Raw genomic sequence first — 18,937 nt, forward strand, 5'->3', positions numbered from 1 at the left:
AATAATAATATTTGATACTTGTAATTTGATATTTATTTTATTATTACCATATGTATTTTAAATATGTGAAAACCAATAAAAAGATTGAAAAAGAAAGAAATTGAATAAGTTGTCGAAATGTAATTGAACCAATTATGATACTGCTTTCATTCTTTGCCCTCTGAAACTAATGATATAAACATTGCTCTGCCAGCTCTCACCTAATGCAGGCAGTGACTTGATTTCCAGCACAGTCGACAAGTCCAGCGAGCAGATCAGGGTCAGGAAAATGCTGATGTCATGTGGACAGCACATACAGGTACTCCCCTGTTTACGATGGCCCGGCTTGTGATTTTTCAAAGTTTTCGATGGTACAATAGCATGACGTCATTTCATGGAATAGTTAAAGTAAGGTTGATTGCAATTATTGTTTATTTTTCCAATAAGCATTGATAATTCTTCAAAGATGAATGCTTTGTAGCCTCCTTGGTCAATCATTTATTTTAGTTCCGACAGAAAGTTTGCAGGGACTGATACAGTGCTGTCAGGGGAGAGTGTGGAAGTGGGATCAGTGTTGCGAATGACAAAACACTGTGGGAAGAGAGCGGGGCAGTGGAATAAGTGTGGGGACTGATACAGGGTTGTTGATATTATAAAAAATATGCCTGTGTAACATGCTCGATAGTACTCGGAGACTTGTGTGGAGCACAAACATGCTTTTGTTAGCCTACAACTAACAGCCGGTATCAAGTAAATCGGAGGTAAGAAGGAAAAACAGGGTTCATATCAAGACTGACGAGGTTGGAGCCAAGAGGAGGGGTCAGCCATCTAATCTATATGTCGACAGTGAATTCCAGTTCACTGCTTTTACCCCTTCCTTCTTTCAGAAAAGAACCAGCGGGCAAAAACAGAGACCATGTTCAGCAACAGAACCTTTTACAATTATTTACAAGTTGAGTCTATCTGGGGACCTGGTTATTCTGCTCGAGCACCTTAGAACTGGTGGACTTTGCTCTTCCAGAACCTCCTGTGCCTCCTGCAGTTCTTGGATAGTGGGACTCAAAGGGGGACTTGGGGGTCCTGGATTCGATGGTAGCTCTGTTGGAACCATGTCATCTGGAACCCTGCAGGGGATATTTAGAGGTTCCAGGCCTATTGTGAGCATCAGGACCTCAGTTCCTTAAGGTGCCAGATTGAGACTGAGTCCTCTCTGCTATCCGGGTATGCCACAGAAGGATACATCGAATTTGCGAGCAGTAGGTGCACTTCCTTGACTGGCGGGTCCGTTTTGCTTCTCCTCATGTGCTTTTTCAACAGGACCAGTCCTGTTATCCATGCTGGAAGAGTGATCCCTGACGTGGATTTCCTCGGGAATGCAAACATAAATTTTTGAGGAGTCGCATTGGTCGTGGTGCAGAGAAGCGACCTTATGGAGTGGAGCGTGGTGGACAGATCCTCTTCCCAGTGTGAGACTGGAAGGCCTTTAGTCCAGAGGGCCAATTTTACAGCCTTTCAAACCATTGCGTTCTCCTTTTCAATTTGTCAGTAACTCCGGAGGTTGTAGCTAGTCGTCATGGTCGAGGAAGAGTGTTGCTCTTCACTCATAAATGATGAGCTCCAGTCATAATAAATATAGCTGGGATACCTGAACATGGTGAAAATGGAGTGCAGTGCTCTGATTACTGTGGCGGTGGTGGTGTCTGGACCGGGGATAGTGAATAGAAAACATGAGTACTCATCGATAATGTTAAGAAAGTACATGTTTCCTTTGGTGAAAGGAAGGGGCCCCTTGAAATCGACGCTGAGTCACTCGAGGGGGCGGTAAGCTTTTATCAGGTGTGCTTTGTCGAGGCGGTAGAAGTGCGCATGACCTGGTCATCTCCCTGATGTCTTCAATAGAGAAGAGCAGGTTGCGTGCCTTGATGAAATGGGCCACGTGGGTGATGCCCAGGTGGCAGAGTTCGTTGTGAGTTGACCACAACTGGCTGCTGTGTGCAGCAGCACGGCTTCCTCAGGAAAGGGGATCTGGGGGTTCATTGAGCGCACCTGGCCTATACACTATCTCATAGTTATAGCTGGAGAGTTCGATCCTCCATCTCGCAATCTTGTCATTCTTTATTTTGCCCCTGTTCGTATTATTGAACATGAATGCTACAGATCACTGATCAGTGTGCAGTGTAAATTTCCTGCCGGCCAGGTAGTGCCTCCACTGCCTAATGGCCTCCACAATGGCTTGAGCTTCCTTCTCCACAGACAGGATTTGGAGCTCATGGCCTTGTAGGGTGCAGGAAAAGAAAGCTACCGGCCTGCCCACCTGGTTAAGGGTCGTAGCCAGAGCTTCGTCGAGGCATCACTCTACCTGGAATGGAGCATTTTCATCCACCGCCTGCATGGTGGCTATCGTGATATAGCTCCTGACGCAGTTAAAAACCACCTGGGGTTCGGCTGATAATGGAAAGGAGGAGAATTTTAAGAGGGGGCGGACCTTGTCAGCATAACGAGATACCCATGAGAAGCAGCCCAGGCACCTCCTTAGACCTCCCTATCCCAAGGACCATGAAAGCACTAAGAGGGGGTCATACGCTCAGCGTCTGGGCCAATGACGCCGTTCTCCACCACATAAACCAGGATAGCTAGACGTTTGATCCTGAACACATACGTACTGACATTATACATGAGCTTCAAGGATTTGGCTGTGTGGAGAAATTTCTGGAGATTGGTGCTGTGGTCCTCCATGTTCTGTCTGCAGTTAGTGATGTGGTCGAGATAGGGGAAGGTAGCCCTTAGCCTGTATTTGTCTACCATGTCATCCATCTGCTTCTGGAAGACCATGACACCGTTTGTAATACCGAAAAGGACCCTCAGGAACTGATAAAGCCGTCCATCTGTCTCGAAATGGTGTGTAGGGACGGTCCTTGGGACAGATCAGTAGCTGGTGATATGTAGCTTTCAGGTCAATGATCGAATAGACCCGGTACTGAGCAATTTCACTCACTGTGTCCAAGATTCGGGGAGGGGGTATGAGTCCAGGAGTGTGAAGCGATTAATAGTTTGACTATAGTCAATCATTAGCCTGGGCTTTTCTCCCCACTCATGACTACCACTTGGGCTTTTCACAGGCTGTTGCTGGGTTCAATTATTTTTTCTTTCAGCAGCTGCTGTGTTTCAGCTCTAATAAATTCTCGGTCCCCTGCACTGTCTCGCCTGCTCTTTGTGGCTATCAGCTTACAGTCAGGGGTTAGGTTCTGAAACAGGGTGGGGGTTTGATATTCAGCGTGGAGAGACCGCATGTAGTGTCTGGATTTTGGGACCACCATCTGTTCTGCACCATGATTGGGGGAAGTGTGCCGGAGTACTCCATGGTCAAGCTTTTAAGGTGACACAGGAAGTCTAGGCCCAGCAACACAAAAGCACACAAATCCTCCAATACATCCCCTTTTACAATTAAGTGCACAGTACAATACCCCTGAACAGTCGTTGAATACGATTGCGATGCTAGATAGATACAGTTGGGTTAACCTTTAACTTGTACCGCTGAGCAATTGCAGAGTTTATAAAGCTCTCAGTTGAGCCCAGTGTCTATTAAGCAATCCGTCAGATGTCAGATGTCCATTTGCCCTCACCTCCATCGTCAAGTTGCTCAGCTGGTGGGGTTTCGCTTGGGTGAGGACGACTGATGCCAGCGATCTGGAGGCTGCATCGCTCCCCCTGCCGACATTGTCTTGATCCAAAGGCCAGAAAGGTGGCATTGACAATGAGGAGCAGCAAGATGGCTGCGGTTCCCACTGTTGCTTCTCTTCCAGTAGTGGTAACAGCTGCCATTCTCGCTGATGCATCTCTTCCGGTAGCAGTTCCCACCACAAGGCGCAGCAAGATGGCAGCGGTGAGCATCATGGAGAGGCAGGAGCCTGCACATCTGGGCCTGGGTGCAGGGAGTACAACTGTTTGGGGTCCACACACGTGGTAGCCTTCCTGGGATTCCCCTTTGCCCGACAGACTTTTGCCCAGTGACCCCTCTTACTTCATCCTAAACGCATGGAGTCTTTCGCAGGGCATCTGGCGCAGGGGTGTTTGGCCTGTCCACAGAAGTAGCACTCCCAGACGCATGTGGCCATGTTAGTCGGTACCTGGGACAGTTGTGCTCCATAGGTATGGCTTTCCAAGAAGGCACCACTTTCATTAGCAAGGTGGTCCACTCCCAGTTGGGCCTGTTCGAGGGATTTCACCAGATCGAGGGTACTATCATGGTCCTTCTTCCCCAATTCTAGTAGTCGCTGCCTCATGTACTTTGAACTCATAGTTATAGGTGGAGAGTTCGATCCTCCACCTCGCAATCTTGTCATTCTTTATTTTGCCCCTGTTCGTATTATTGAACATGAAAGCTACAGATTGCTGATCAGTGAGCAGTGTAAATTTCCTGCTGGCCAGGTAGTGCCTCCACTGCCTGATGGCCTCCACAATGGCTTGTGGTATCCGGGACTTGCTCTTCTTCCCTTGCCTGGGCTGAGACTGCTTCATTGTGGCATGTTCTCGTCAGGATCCATAGTTCCAGTACGTAGTCATCCAGCGATTCACCCGGTTGTTGCCGATGTTGTGAGAGTCGGTGTCTCACCAGCACGTCGTTCTAGGGCCTCATGTAGTGGGCCTTCAGGCCTTCGATGGCCCTCTCGAACATTGTGCAGTCCCTTTTGACCATGTATCCCTTGGGGATGACTCGAGAGAGGAGGGCCAATCTCTGGAGGCCATCGGAGTGGAAGACTTCTTGTGTGGCCACTATGTAGAACTGGAAGCATTCCAACCAGAGGGCGAATGCTTCTGGGGCCTCTGGGGAAAGAGGGTCGACCTGCAGCATGCCTGGTTTCAATAGGGCTTCCTTCCTATCTTCAAAAGTAAGCTAATAAAATTGTAAATGTGGTCGATATAGTCTTGTGAGAAGTACAAACATATTTTTATTAGCTTACAACTAATGGCCAGTATGTACAATACTCCAAGTAAATTGGAAGTAAGGCCGGAAAACAGGGGGTGGAGGCAAGAGGAGGGGTCGACCATCTAATTTGTACATAGACAGTGAATTTCAGTTCACTGCAACCGATATTCTTTTTCAACATAGGATTTTTTTTGACTTACCATGGATTTGCCAGACATGACCCCATCTTAAGTTGAGGAGTCATGACACTTGTGGCTCAGAGAACCTGAACTTCCAAATGCTTACTGGGGTGAATACCAGGAATTTGGCAGCAAAATACAACCCTTTATTTTTTGATCAGTGCATGTTTTTTTTTCAGATCAAATGCAAGGACGCTGAAAGGAAGCAAATAAAGCCTAATTTTTTTAAATTAAAAATGAGGAAATGCTTTCAAAGATCATCAGTAATGATTACGAAAATGAGAAAATATCAAGAAATCGAGGGCTATTAGAAGGGAGAATAATCTGCGAGACATGTAACTTTGAGTTTCATTGACTGGAATGTGTTGCAACGTGGACATAGATTTCCTTTTCAGCATTTTAAAGAGAATCAAATACAATAGTTAAAATAAATGGCTTCTTTCTGAATCGATTTATCATGTTACTGAATATGTTGACCAGAGAAAATCTGGCTCTGATTATAGAACTGAGGAGGACCAAAGTGCCTCTTGTCTGCCCTGCTATTGGCATTCACCAGCAATGCTGTCCCTGCAGCTGCATGTTTTGTGGCCCTGTGGGACCAACCTCCTCAGCTTGATGGCATCAAATGTCTTTGAACAATTTTTAAACATCTCTGATGACAAGTGGATGTTTCCCTTCGTGGGAATATCTGAAACCGAGAGTCCAGCTTCAGAACAAGGGCATATTGTCCACTTAAGACTGAGATGAGGAAGATTTTTTTTCAGTTTTGGAGTCATGACACTTTGGAACTCCCTACCCAGAAATCTGAACATATTCAAGGTGGAGATTGACAGTATGGGTCTGGGGAGAATGTGGGGAAGTAGTGTCGCTGCCAAGATTTGATCAGCTATGATATTATTGAATGGCGGAGCAAGTTCAAGGGGCTGCCTGGCCAACTCCTGCTCCTTCTATTCCTCCTCACTTTATTCAAATTATTCCTCTCCTTTTCTTAGCTCTGATATAGAACCGACAATGGCTGATCAACTTACGGTCAATACAGAAGTAAATTCTGCAATGTCTGATCACACATGGTAATGTTTAAGCATATAATTAACATATTTTGATATATTTACAACAAAGCACAACTTTACATGATGTATTGCATTCAACAGTGAACTTATTTAGAATGAACAACAGTAAGACCTGTTGTAGTGTTCAGTTTGGTGGAAGAAACTCCATTAAAGTACTGTACTAGCAATAATTTTATTAACTACCTTGGCAAGTTCAACAATGAGAAGGAGATGACATCTTTGAATACATCCAGTAAATACATTTAAAATTTTCACACAAAATTAATTTAACAATTCTACAAAAATGCTATTTCATCTATTTTATCTGCACTATATTGAACCATTGCTACATTGAACTCACCAATCATAACACAAGTCATCCATAGTTGTGTTTATGGCAATTTCTTTTTTTTTTGGTAACTTCTCACTGGATTTAAAAAAAGTTCAAGCAAAATACATTGATAAAATAGTCAATGTGTAACTTAGCTGAGTGACATGTGGGAGTTACCCACTGATGAAGATAAATGTAAGCTTTGCACTCAGCATTGTTCAATTGGCTTTTTAAAAATAGGAATGTTGTCATTCTATAATAGTAAGCCATTAACCAAGATTTAAAAAAATAATTTAACTAATTTCCTGTCTACAACAGGAAAATAACATACCTCAGATAAACCTTTAACATAGGGCCTTATTTGGAAAAAACTTTCGAGATAAATAAAATAATTGAATTCATCGCAAGTATTGCAACATGACTCAAAATTCCGGATGTGCAAATAATTCCAAATAGACTGTGGGACTTGCAGAAAAAAATGGTGGAAGCTATCTTTAATCATTTTCAAATTATGAAATGGATACTTTCTATCCTGCAAGGCATAAGTATTCCCCTTATACGTTCCAAAGACATTTTAATTCCTGAACAAAAACACGTCAAGATAATAGTTGGCTTAACAATGTGAAATTATTGACGCTGAGTTGCACAAAGATGGAGATGTAGAATCACTCTTCTCAGGAGAAAAACCATGTAATAATAGTAAATTCTAAAAAGTGTGGAATTGAGTTCTGTTCATCATGTTAACTCGCCATATTAATAACAGCAGTCTCCTGTCAATAATTAGCTTTGATCTTTGCCCTTTCAAATTAAGATAAAGACCTCAAAACACAGACATTACAAATCCACGCACCTTTAAAAATTCAGCAAGCTTATTTCAATTGTTAAAACACCAAATTGGGTTTTGTGAAGGGCAAACAAGAAAACCCTTCTTGAAAATGATTTAAACATCATAAGTACCAACAAACATTGCTTAAGTTTTTACTGTGCTTGTAAACTTGAGATTTCATTGTTTTCTCAAATAGCACTAAATCAGATACAACCTTCCCACTCCCACACTCATTTATCCAATGGAGTGGGGCAATTAACCAGCAGAGATAAGCCCCTGTTCTATTGAACTTGTGTTGCCTGGGCAGATCATTACATTTCCTTTTAACAAGCGGAATGATGAGACGTCATGAGGGGAGGGGAGAGGAGAGGAACTTCTTGTCTTGACAAGGGGAATATGAAGAGGCCTTTTTCAGTTTTATTACACTTATTACAGGAAGCTGTGAAAATAAAATGGATCTGGCATTTCACCAGAACCACACAGAAAGTAATGGAGGAACTCAGCAGGTCAGGCAGCATCCATGGAGGCAATAGATAATGTTTCAGGCCAAAACCCTTCATTATTCTTGATGAAGGGTTTCCATTTGAATTATTGACAATCCATTGCCTTCTATGGATGCTCTCTGACAAGCTGAGCACCTCCAGCATTTTGTACAGTGCTCTAGTTTCCATCGCTTGAATGCTCTCTTGTTTACCTCATGTTTAACCATATTTTGTCAAGTAAATACATGGCTGGCATCATAATGAACATCTGGGCATGGATTTCTACCAGAACATGCCCAATACTGTATTCTCAAACCCACCAAATACCTCTTCATGATGTTTATGGATATTGAAAAAGTGGTGTTGATCTTCTGGATCCAGCCTGACAGGAAAAGAACCTGTCAGAACGTGCATTATAAGAGATATCTTCAAGTAGACCTTAGATTTGATGTACCACTTGAGAAATTCTATTCATTCCTGACTAATAGTGAAAAGGATGATGCAAAATAACTCGAGAATTCTTTTATTCTGGAGTCTGATGTGAGAATGCCTCTCAATTCTCGACTTCGCTGTGCTCTTTTTTTTTTGAAAGGTGGATTGCATCCTAACTATATTTCTGATTTTGATGCCAGTCCATCGATTGGATCTGCTTCTATGTTGTGGAGCAACATAATTTATGAGCTTCAGTTTGGCAGCACACCGACTTCTAAGTCAGAGGTTGAGTTCAAGTCCAAGTCTGCAAATTGTGCACAAACTAGGGCAACCTTTCAGTGCAACATCAAGGAAGTGTAGGCTTTCAGCAAACTATTCCCCCCGCCCCATTTGATTTTGCAATAGACTAAAACAAAAGAGTAGTTTGCTAATCACTTGAACCATGAGGGCAATGTACAGATTAGTGCTTTACTGACCAACAACAGTGAGGGAATTCAACATTTTTAATCAAAGTATTTCGACTCTTGATATTTTTTCCAATCATCCACTGTATAATCTGAAAACATTACAGTTATAAACTATTTCCTTTCTCCCAAAAGCATAACTAGAGGATGAATCTGCATATTCATTATTCCTTCATTATCTGAGGTTTGGTATAGTGACAAATGTGTCTTCTTTGTGTCTACAGGTGTGTCGTATCTTAACAGCAGCAATATACTTTGGTTTTACAAAAGGTCAAGTTTTGATTATGTTTTAATCAGATTGTCAATTGTGATAAGATTTATTTAAAAATTACAGCTGTGGCTCAGAAGCACAGAAGAATTTGGGGCATGTCAGCACTTGCTTCCCGTCTGCATTGAAGCACTGAATAAAAGGGATTTCAGTCTAGATGGTCCTTTCAAATATTAACGTGAGAATATGTAGTTAAAAAGTTTTAAAGCTATCAAGGTTTCTTATGGATCCCCTCACAAAAATTATGTGCTGTTTTTAAACTGCTATAAAATGTTTTGCTATAAAGATATTCAGAATTGACTGTAACTTATTGCCAATTTCCGCTGTTACTCAAAATATAAATTTTAGTGATTTGTGAAGGTTCTTCTTGTGAAGAAATAAAGTGGAGTGAGAAGTTGGATGTGATTAATGTGGTTAATGGCAGCAATAATGACAAGGAATGTATTATGGTGTTAGAAGGAGAGAATATCTTGGAGGAGATCAGATCATATATTCTGTACATCATGACCCATGTGGATCTAAAGTTGAGCTTCCTATAGCCAATTATTTTAACTCACTCAACTATTCCTACATGCCCGTCCTTGGTGTCAGCCATCGTCAGGATAAGGTTAATTATAAACTTGAGAACAACACATCTTATTCCTCCTGTACAGCTTTAAACTAATGGCATGAATGTGGATCTTTCCAATTTTAGGTACCCCCCCCCCCCCACCCCCACTTGATTCTGGTGTTTTTATCTCTACTTTGGTACTTTCTCTCACTCACTTTTCTTCACCACTTCCTCATGGTTGGTTTTTTCCTCTACCTGTCTCTCCATCTCCCTCACCTTCTGCCCAAAATCTATCATTTCTGGGCCTCTACTCCAGCTTCTTTTCCCATTTATATATCTAATTTTCTCCATTCTAGCTTGGTCTTGATAAAAGTTTTCCACTTGAAATATTGACCTTTGGATGCTGTCCAATCTCCTGAGTATCAGCAATTTTTTTTGTTTTCTCATTAGTTTATTGATGTCATGCTTAGTAATCCAAAGTATAAGAGATAATTTTCAGTACATAAGGTAAACTCTCAGGGAAGTCTTAGGCTTCACTTTATTCAGTGTATTGTACTCCTCAATGAACTTAATAACCAAGGTCATATATTGTCACCTTTTGATCCAAATTCCATTGTTTAAATAATGGGTATGGTGCAGAAATTACAGCCCTATTAACACAAATCAAAGCAAGATGTGCCCCACCCAATTTCCAAAAGGAAATTGAAAGGAAATAAGTAAAAACTCTCATAAATACAGCTTTTTAGACTGAGTTTAAGCACCGGGTTAATTGTCATGTGCAGTGAGGAACAGTGAGAAAGTTTGTTTTGCATGCAATCCAGCAAGTCAATCAATACATGGTACAGCAACTAAAAACAATATACGGAGTTACAGAGAGAGAACAGTTAGAACAGAGCAAAGGCAACATTACTTTACAAGGATTGGCATAAATGGATTTTGTTTAATCCAAGCTGCAAACAATTGAGGAGCAGACTTGCAAGAAAATTATATAAAAGTGTAAGAACTATTGACCAATGGTTATTAAAAATGTGAAGATTTTATGAATTAGGTCAGTTGGAATATTTAAGGTAAATATATATTACTTTAAAACATTATCTGCATATATTGTCAGTTGAGCCAACAATCATCATATTGCAAATTACTGATCTAGTTTTTGGCAGGAATGATAATGATTTCACCTCTGGTTTGAACTACCTGTTGTTGATATGTAATATCATAAATTCAGCTCTAAAATAATGATCTGTGATACAATCTTGAATCAGACTGCACTTATGTGGCTCATCATTTATGCTAATATTAACAGTTATCATCTTTAAAAGCCTTAGTCAAGTCAGTTCAAGCTCTATCAGCATCTCATGCACAAACAGTATGATTTAAAAAGATGAATGTGGTAATTATTGCTTTATAATGTTCATTAAATGATTATCAGCACTAAAAAGGTTTATGCTACTCTTCAAATATAAACTGCTGCACGTATTGGTAATTAGAAATGAAGCAAAAATAAAAGGATGAAATTTGTAAAACATTTCATCACATCTGCACCGGTGCAGTCTCATGCAAAAGATGAACATGTGACAGAATTTATTATTCCAACTGGCTTCACATTTAATGTTGGCTAAAGAATAATGATTAAAAATTAGCTAAAACTATGTTTAATGTGCACTTCTTTTTTCATTGCTGGAGGGATTAGCTGAGACTGGAACGTGCTATGCTTTCCTAGAAAAATGCATCCAAACAGTTTTCAATTGACTTTTAAATAGCTTTGGGAGTGGGGAACAATCCTGAACAATGACATTTCCTGGAAGAAATAATAGCTTGCAAACATTGTGGAGGGAATGTATCAATGCTTCTCTGCTGCTATGGAGATTTAGTAAGATAGACCCAAAACAATCAAGGAGAGGTTCTTGAAATAACATTTTACGAATTGGCTCCAGTTTTTATTTGCTTCTCTGGATGGATTTTTTTTCATCAAGAAAGTATTAAAAACTCGATTTGGATGGAGCACAAAAAAGATTTATTATGATAGCCTTAGCTGAAGCAAAAAAATGTATGATGTCAATCTGGAAATTAGAAGATAACCTGAGAATACAGCAATGGTACATAGAAATGAATAAATGTATTCCATTGGAAAAAATAACATATAATTTAAGAAATAACATCACAGTATTCGAACAAATTTGGGAACTGTACATGGAACACAACAGAGAAGTCCTACCGCAGACCTCCACCACCTAAAATGACAGAAGGAGAAGAAGATGAAATGAACTGACCCAGTATGTAAAAGTAGATGACACAAATTTCTTGTTTATTTTCATTGTGTGATGACATTGTTTAATGGGTTTAATGTATCATATATGTTGAACGTTGAGTGGTTGGGGAGGGGAGGGAAGGGAGGGGAAAAAGGGGAGAAAATGACACTGTGTATATTCAAGAGGGAAATGTTTGTGTGTATTTTGATCAGTATGGTTCATAGTGTGAAAAATTAAAAAAAATTTTAAAAACCTTGACGAAGGGCTCAGGCCCAAAACGATGATTACATATCTTTACCTCCTATGGATGCTGTGAGATCTGCTGAGTTCCTCCAGCATCTCTGTGTTTTTACTGGTATTATTGTTGTTGTAGCCGGACATCACTGTAGTCCTTGGTCCAGGTACATTCAGCTACTCATTAATGTCCTTCCATTCCATCATGACATCAGACATGGGATTCTTGCTGACAATTGCTCTGCATAGCACCTGAATGAGTGACGCAGATCATGCTTACAAGCACCAGGGTCTTGACAATGTTAAAACACTGGCTGATAAATGCAAAGTAACATTCATGACACAAGAGTACCAAGAAATAGCTTATTTCAAGAATGGAGGCCAGCCATTGTTGTTTGATATTAAATGGCATACTCAATGCCATGTCTCTCACCATCAATATTCTGAGTACACCATTAACAGAAACTCAGATAGAAGAAACTGCAGATGGTGAATCTGGAGCCAAAAACACTGCTGGAGGAACTCAGTAGACCAGGCAGCATCAGTGGAAGGAGGGGGATAGATAATGTTTCAAGTTGAAACCCTGCATCTGGACTGAGACTGTAGGGAGGAAATAGCATAAGGAAGTGTTCGAAAGAAGGCAAGGTGAGAGAAACTGTGTGGAACAGAAGGAGAGAGGAAGTGACTCTTGGGGTACAGGAAACTGGAAAATTCAATATTTGTACCATTGAGTTACAGATTTAATCTGTGAAGTACAAGGTCCTGTTATTCTCATCTGCATTTGGCTTCACCCGAGCAGTGGAAAAGGATGAAGACAGACAAATCAATGTGGGAATTGAACAGGGATTCAAAATGACATGCAACCTGGATTTTGAACCAGAAATTTAATTGGACGAGCCTCACAGACATTGTGGCAAGAAGAGTAACCAGATACTAGGAATGCTTCAATAAATAACTCATCTACTGAACACTTAAATATTTCAAGACACAAATTAGAACAGAACAGAAATGATTTGTCTGGGAGTATGCAGCTCTATGGAACATTACAGCACAGTACAGGCCCTTCAGTCCACGATATTGTGCCGACCTACACAAACATACTCAACAATATAAACTTTCAGTACTTCCTATTGTACTAGTTTCCACTATTAACCCTGGCAATGCTTTCCGGGCACCCACGACATTCAGTGTGTAAAAAAAAACCCGTCGATGCTCCTAAACATTCCTCCTCTCACCTTAAACTGATGTCCTTTGGAATTTGCTACTCACCCCAGGAAAAAGGTGCTATCTGTCCACTCTATCTATGCCACTCATAGTATTGTTGCCTTTACTAAGTCATCTCTCATCCTTCTTTGCTCTGTTAACCTTGCCACATAAGACATGTTTTCCAATCTTGGCAACATCCTGGCAAATCTCCTCTGCACCCTTTCCAAAGCATTTACATTCTTCCTGTAATGAGGCAATCAGAACTGAATACAATATTCCAAGTGTGATTTAACCAGAGTTTTATAGAGCAGCAACATTACCCCACAGCTCCTGAACTTAATCCCCTGATTAATGAAGGTCAGCACCATAAGTCTTGTTAACTACCCTATGTGCAGTGAGTAACCTTGAGAGGTTTATGGATTTGGACCTCCACACTGTTAAGAATCCTGCCATTAACACATTCAAGTTCAATATTCCAAAATTCATCACTCCATATTTACCTGCATTAAACTCCATTTGCCACTTTTCCACCCAACTTGCATTTGCCACTTTTCCACCATATAGCATCCTGTCTATACGTACTGAACAGTACTTGGACTGTAAAATGTCATTGTGTTTTAAACACTTCCAGGTTCCCTCTCCTGCAATAAACTTCAAAGTCCAATCCAAACCATTTATTAAAGTCTTCCATTACTTTTTTGATAAATTATACAAATTTATAATCATCCTCACAAACGCAGTCAAGCTGTATTTTCACTATTAAAATGCTTTACTTTTCGATTGACGGTTCCCCCCACACCCCTCAACTGCCACACTTTCTGCTTTGACTTTTCTTTTTGGCTATTATCCTCATATTTGCTTTAACGTTTTCAATACTTTGCACTTTGCATGGCTCTCAAAAAAATCTCTTCAGTTTTAAAGTTTCTCTTATCCACAATATCCTAAAACTGCTTGTGGTTTCCCTTTTTAATGAAGTTCTTATCTTTTGATATCCAATGTGCTAATTTTACCTCTCTCCTTCCCTTTTCAGATTTAGTCATTCAATGCTCCTCAGACCAAATGTTTTCTATCTTTCCCATGGCATTACAGAAGTTAAGGAGGATTAGGAAACCGAAGTTCAGAGAGGCACTGTGTAAGCAATGACAAAACGAAAATATGGTTCTGACAAAGAATGATTGGAGGGAAAATTGGATAACTTAATGACTGACATTTTTCTTCAATTTAGTATCTAACAATATTATAACAGATTTTTCCAAACCATGAGCAATATTGATAGTTTGGAATTCATGTATGGAGAACGAATAGACAATGTTGAGAAAGAAAAAGGAAATTGACCTTCTTTAAGTTTGCTGCAATTGTGGAAAATGTATCCTTTGGAATTCCAGGTGACTAGAAGGAATAAAACAGAAACTGACAAAGGGGTCAGTCACTGATGGGACATCAAATAAAAGAAACAACCTTCATATTCGTCAGAGGTAGTCCTTCAGAATTGAGGATGACTTGCTTCCAGTCTGGTTTTGTGGGGAGTCTGGTGACTGCAGAGACTAAAGTGTGATCCACAGATTTAGAACATGGAACACAGTGTTAAATTCAGGAATCTAGTGCAGGCATGGGAATGGCTTAGGCTTTCCAATGGAGATGGCATAAGTAGGACCTCAATTTTGAGGATGATGCTCTGGAAAGGGGTGCTAATATTGGTTTGCTCATCTATACAGTGGAGTTGGAGGGGATCTTCATGGTATCATTCCATTGAGTTGACATTTCCATGGTAGGTAGACCAGATCTCAGAATCTCATCAGAGGGGTGGGATCACTGTGCTTTCAACCAATTGAGTGTGGTGAACTGAAGGTTTATGTCAGTCGCCCAATGCACTTTTGGAATGTGGCTGGGGATTAATCCAATATTTACATTTTAGTTTGATCCAATGTGGTCGGTTTTTTTCAGCTGAAAGTGCAGGTTATCCCTGATATTTTTTAATACAAATTTTAAAAAATTCTTGTCCATTTATAGTAATGTCAATACATTGTCAAACCACTCCCTTTGGAGGAAACAATGGATAACCAGAGGCAAATCTTCTTGATCCAAGTCCCAGGCAACTTTGATCCCAAATTAATCAAATGTACAAATATAACCAACATTTAAAAAAACACTCAAAGCAGAAGAATCATTACTTCATTTCTTCTGGCCATTATTGCCATTCTTAAACTGACCCAGGTTCGAATCTGGTGCTGTCTTTAAGGAGTTTGTATGTTATTTCCATGTTTGGGTGGACTTCCACCTGTTGCTCTGGTTTCCTTCAAAGTTTTAAAAATGTACAAGATCAGTTGGTTAATTGGTCATGTGGATGTATTTGAGCAACACAGGTTCATGGGCTGGAAAGACCCATTACCATGCTGTATCTCTAAGTTAAAATTAAATGTTTTCTCAAGTTATTTGATATGTCAATAGCCAACTGGTCCTTGTGTTGACCTCTGACAATCTGGCTATAGTTTCTTTGCTGGCCCAATGAAGCGTGTTGTAAGCTCCAGCAACTGCCTTTCTGTCTGGGCACATTGCAATATCTGGGAACAAAAAATATGCTGCTGGAGCAACCCAACAGGCTTGGTGGCACTTGTGGAGAGCAAGGGAAGGTCAATATTTTGGGTTAGGACTGAGAAAGGAGAAATAGAAGTGAAGATAAGGAGCAGGCAAGTGAAAGATGGATCAAAGTGAGGGGGCGGGGAGATTGATGGGCAGATGAAGCCAGGGAGGAGAGATCACGGCATAGACTAGGGGGTAATAAACATGCTAAACGGCTGCAGATTATGGAATCTGATGAGGAAGGAAGGTGATGAGTAGAACTAGATTAGGGAGGGGTGTGTGGGCAAATAGGAACAGTTGGGGGAGAGGATGGGAGACCTAGCTGGTTGATTGTGTGTGGGTGATAGACAGATGGGAGGAAAAAACTGGGCAATAGGAGATTGGAACAGGAGAGAGGGGTGTTGAAGAAAGGGGGGTATCTAGGGGAGTTCTAGGGGATGTATCAGAAGTAAAGAGAAAGGACATGCATCTTTCAGAACTCAATATTCAATTCAATATTTTCAGTTCACTCATTTCTTCTGTTTGTAGCAGAACTCTTCAGTTCTGATGTGGGTCATAAATCTGCAAAACAGATTTAGTTCTCCCTCCATTGATATAACTTGATCCACTGGACATCCTTGACAGCACCATCCTGCATCACAGCATTTACAAATCCATTTGTGTTTTTGGTGTTCATTTTTTTTCACTCACTCACTCTCTCTCTCTCTCGCCACTCTTATTTATCCATTGGCCAGGTGCTTTAATCAATAGCCAATCACCACCAATCCTGACCATTGTCTGATGAAGGTGCTTGACTAGAAATTTTAATTGTTTCCCTTCTGCAGTTGATGCCTGGCCTGAATTTTGTTTTTAAATGGCATGGCATTTTGGCATTGGCTGGTATCAATGAAAAAGAAACATGCCTATTTTCAAGGAGCTGCCAGCGAAGGTGGGGATATGTGTTCAATTTCAACATTCAAGAGAAGATTGTATAAGTACATGAAAGGGAGAGGGATGGAGGACCATGGACTGGGTGTAGATTGATGTGACTAGACAAAATAAATAGTTGGGCATGGACTAGCATAATACTCTACATTAGATTTCATATTTATTGTCAGAGTACATACATGACATCACATACAACACTGAGATTCTATTTCTGCAGGCGAGGCAGGATTACCACTTACTGGTAGTGCAAGAAAAAAAACTGTACACAATGTACATGTAAACACATAAAGAAGTGTAAACAAACTGACTGTGCAATACAGAGATGAAAATAAATCAATAAAGTGCAAAACCAAGAATCTTTAAATGAGTCTCTGACTGAGTTCGTTGTTGTGAATCTGATGGTGGAGGGGAAGCAGCTGTTCCTGTGAGTTTTGTGGCATCTGTACCTCCCTGATGGTAGTAGCGAGAAAAGAGCGTGTACTGGGTAGTGTTGATCCTTGATGATTGCTGATGCTCTCCGACAGCAGTGCTCCCTATAGATGTTCTCAGTGGTGGAGAGTTTTGCCTGTGATGTCCTGGGTATGTGTATACTAACACTTGCAGGGCTTTTTGCTCAGGGGTATTAGTGTCCCCATACCAGACTGTGATACAGCTGGTCAGTACACTTGACACCATACATCTGTAGAAATTTAGTGGGGTTTCTGATGTCATACCAAATCTTTGCAAACTCCTGAGGAAGTAGAGGTGCTGATGTGGTTTCTTCACAAAGCTATTTGTGTGTTGGGTTCAGGAAAGATCTTCTGAGATAGTGACTCCCAAGAACATAATGTGTCTAACCTCTCACCTCTGATACCCCAATGATCATACACCTCTGGTATTCCCTTCTTGAAGTCAACCATCAGCTCCTTGGTTTTGATGACTTTGAGTGAGAAGTTGTTGTTGGTGCACCATTCATCCAAGTTTTCAATCTCCCTTCTGTCTGCTGACTCACTACATCAGGTTTTTATATCACCCAGTACCATGTATCCATCAGTGAATTTGTTGTCACACTGAGCCACACAAGCAATGGTTTTTAAACTGCTCCCCTAAACTCACACTCCACCTGAAGCAATCCATAAGTGCTCTGTGTTTAGAAAGGGACTGCTTAAGGTGCTATGTGGGTGGAAAGAAAAAGTTTGAAAACCACTGTTTTAATCATACCGAATTGACTCGTATGTGCACCGTTTCATAATTTCAGAGGAAATGGGCTAATGACAATTTTTCTCAAGCAAAATATTTCAGTAACAATTGGTTCTCAAGCAATGGTTCTCAGCCTTCCCTTCCCACTCACATACCACCTTAAGCAACCCCTTACCAATCACAGAGCACTGATGGCATAGGGATTACTTAAGATGGAATGTGAGTTTAGGGGAGCAGTTTGAAAAGCCACTGGAAGAGAGAAGAGCAAGGGCCTACGAACACAATCTTATCATGCTCCAGTACTGATGGAGATTGTGGAAGAGATGTAATAACAAATCCTCACCAATTGTGGTCTGAAGGTGAGGAAGTCTAGGATTCAATTACACTGCAGGGTCTCAAGTCCCAGGTCTTGGAGTTTGCTGATCAATTTTGTGGGGATCATGGCGTTAAATGCTGAACTGTAGACGATGAAGATCATCCTGATGTATGCATCTTTGCTGTCCAGGTGTTCCAGGGTTTTGTGTAAAGTTATGAGATTGCATCTTCCATGGACCTGCTGCTATAATAGGAGAACTGGAAAGGACTCATGTCACCACTCAAACAGGAGGTAATATGCTTCAATGCCAGCTTTTCAAAACACTTAGTCAAAATCCTTGTCAATTAGATTATTTCATTGCATGAATCAATTCATCATAGATTCTACTGTAGAAATTTCAGAAAGTGCATGAAAAGCATGAAGGAAAACAAATTGGAACAGCAGATTTTGTGGGTATGTCAAGGAGCAGAGGAAGGAAGCTGTGAATCCCTTTCAGCACTGCAACTAAGTGGGACAATGTGAGTATTGAAGTTGAAGCAGTTTACAATTCCAATCAAAATAAAAGTTATTAACACTGAAAGTTTGCCCAGGGTTATCCTGATGAATAAGATGCATAAATGAAGATAGGTCAATATTCTGGGCAGTTTATAGTAATGGTGTATGCAGAGGGAAAATGAATGGGAACACTTGACCCCAATAATCATTAACCTTTCAAAGGCCCTGTCAAATGTTTATGATGTGCATGTGTTCAACATGCTC

At 40.7% G+C, this 18,937-nt stretch overlaps 1 long non-coding RNA gene across 2 annotated transcripts in view; it reads left to right on the forward strand.

Moving 5' to 3' along the window:
• Positions 1-226: 226 nt before the first annotated feature.
• Positions 227-18,937, forward strand: part of LOC138736668 (uncharacterized) — a 74,054-nt gene continuing 55,343 nt past the window's right edge. The window contains exons 1-4 of one of the 2 annotated variants that reach the window (XR_011340485.1): positions 228-298; positions 14,207-14,308; positions 18,368-18,469; positions 18,559-18,696. This is a non-coding gene — a long non-coding RNA (uncharacterized lncRNA). Of the gene's footprint in view, positions 299-14,206; positions 14,309-18,367; positions 18,470-18,558; positions 18,697-18,937 lie in introns of both variants that reach the window. The other variant, XR_011340486.1, reaches the window with a different exon arrangement.

The sequence above is a fragment of the Narcine bancroftii genome, chromosome 6 (assembly GCF_036971445.1).
Source record: "Narcine bancroftii isolate sNarBan1 chromosome 6, sNarBan1.hap1, whole genome shotgun sequence".
Classification (NCBI taxonomy): domain Eukaryota; kingdom Metazoa; phylum Chordata; class Chondrichthyes; order Torpediniformes; family Narcinidae; genus Narcine; species Narcine bancroftii.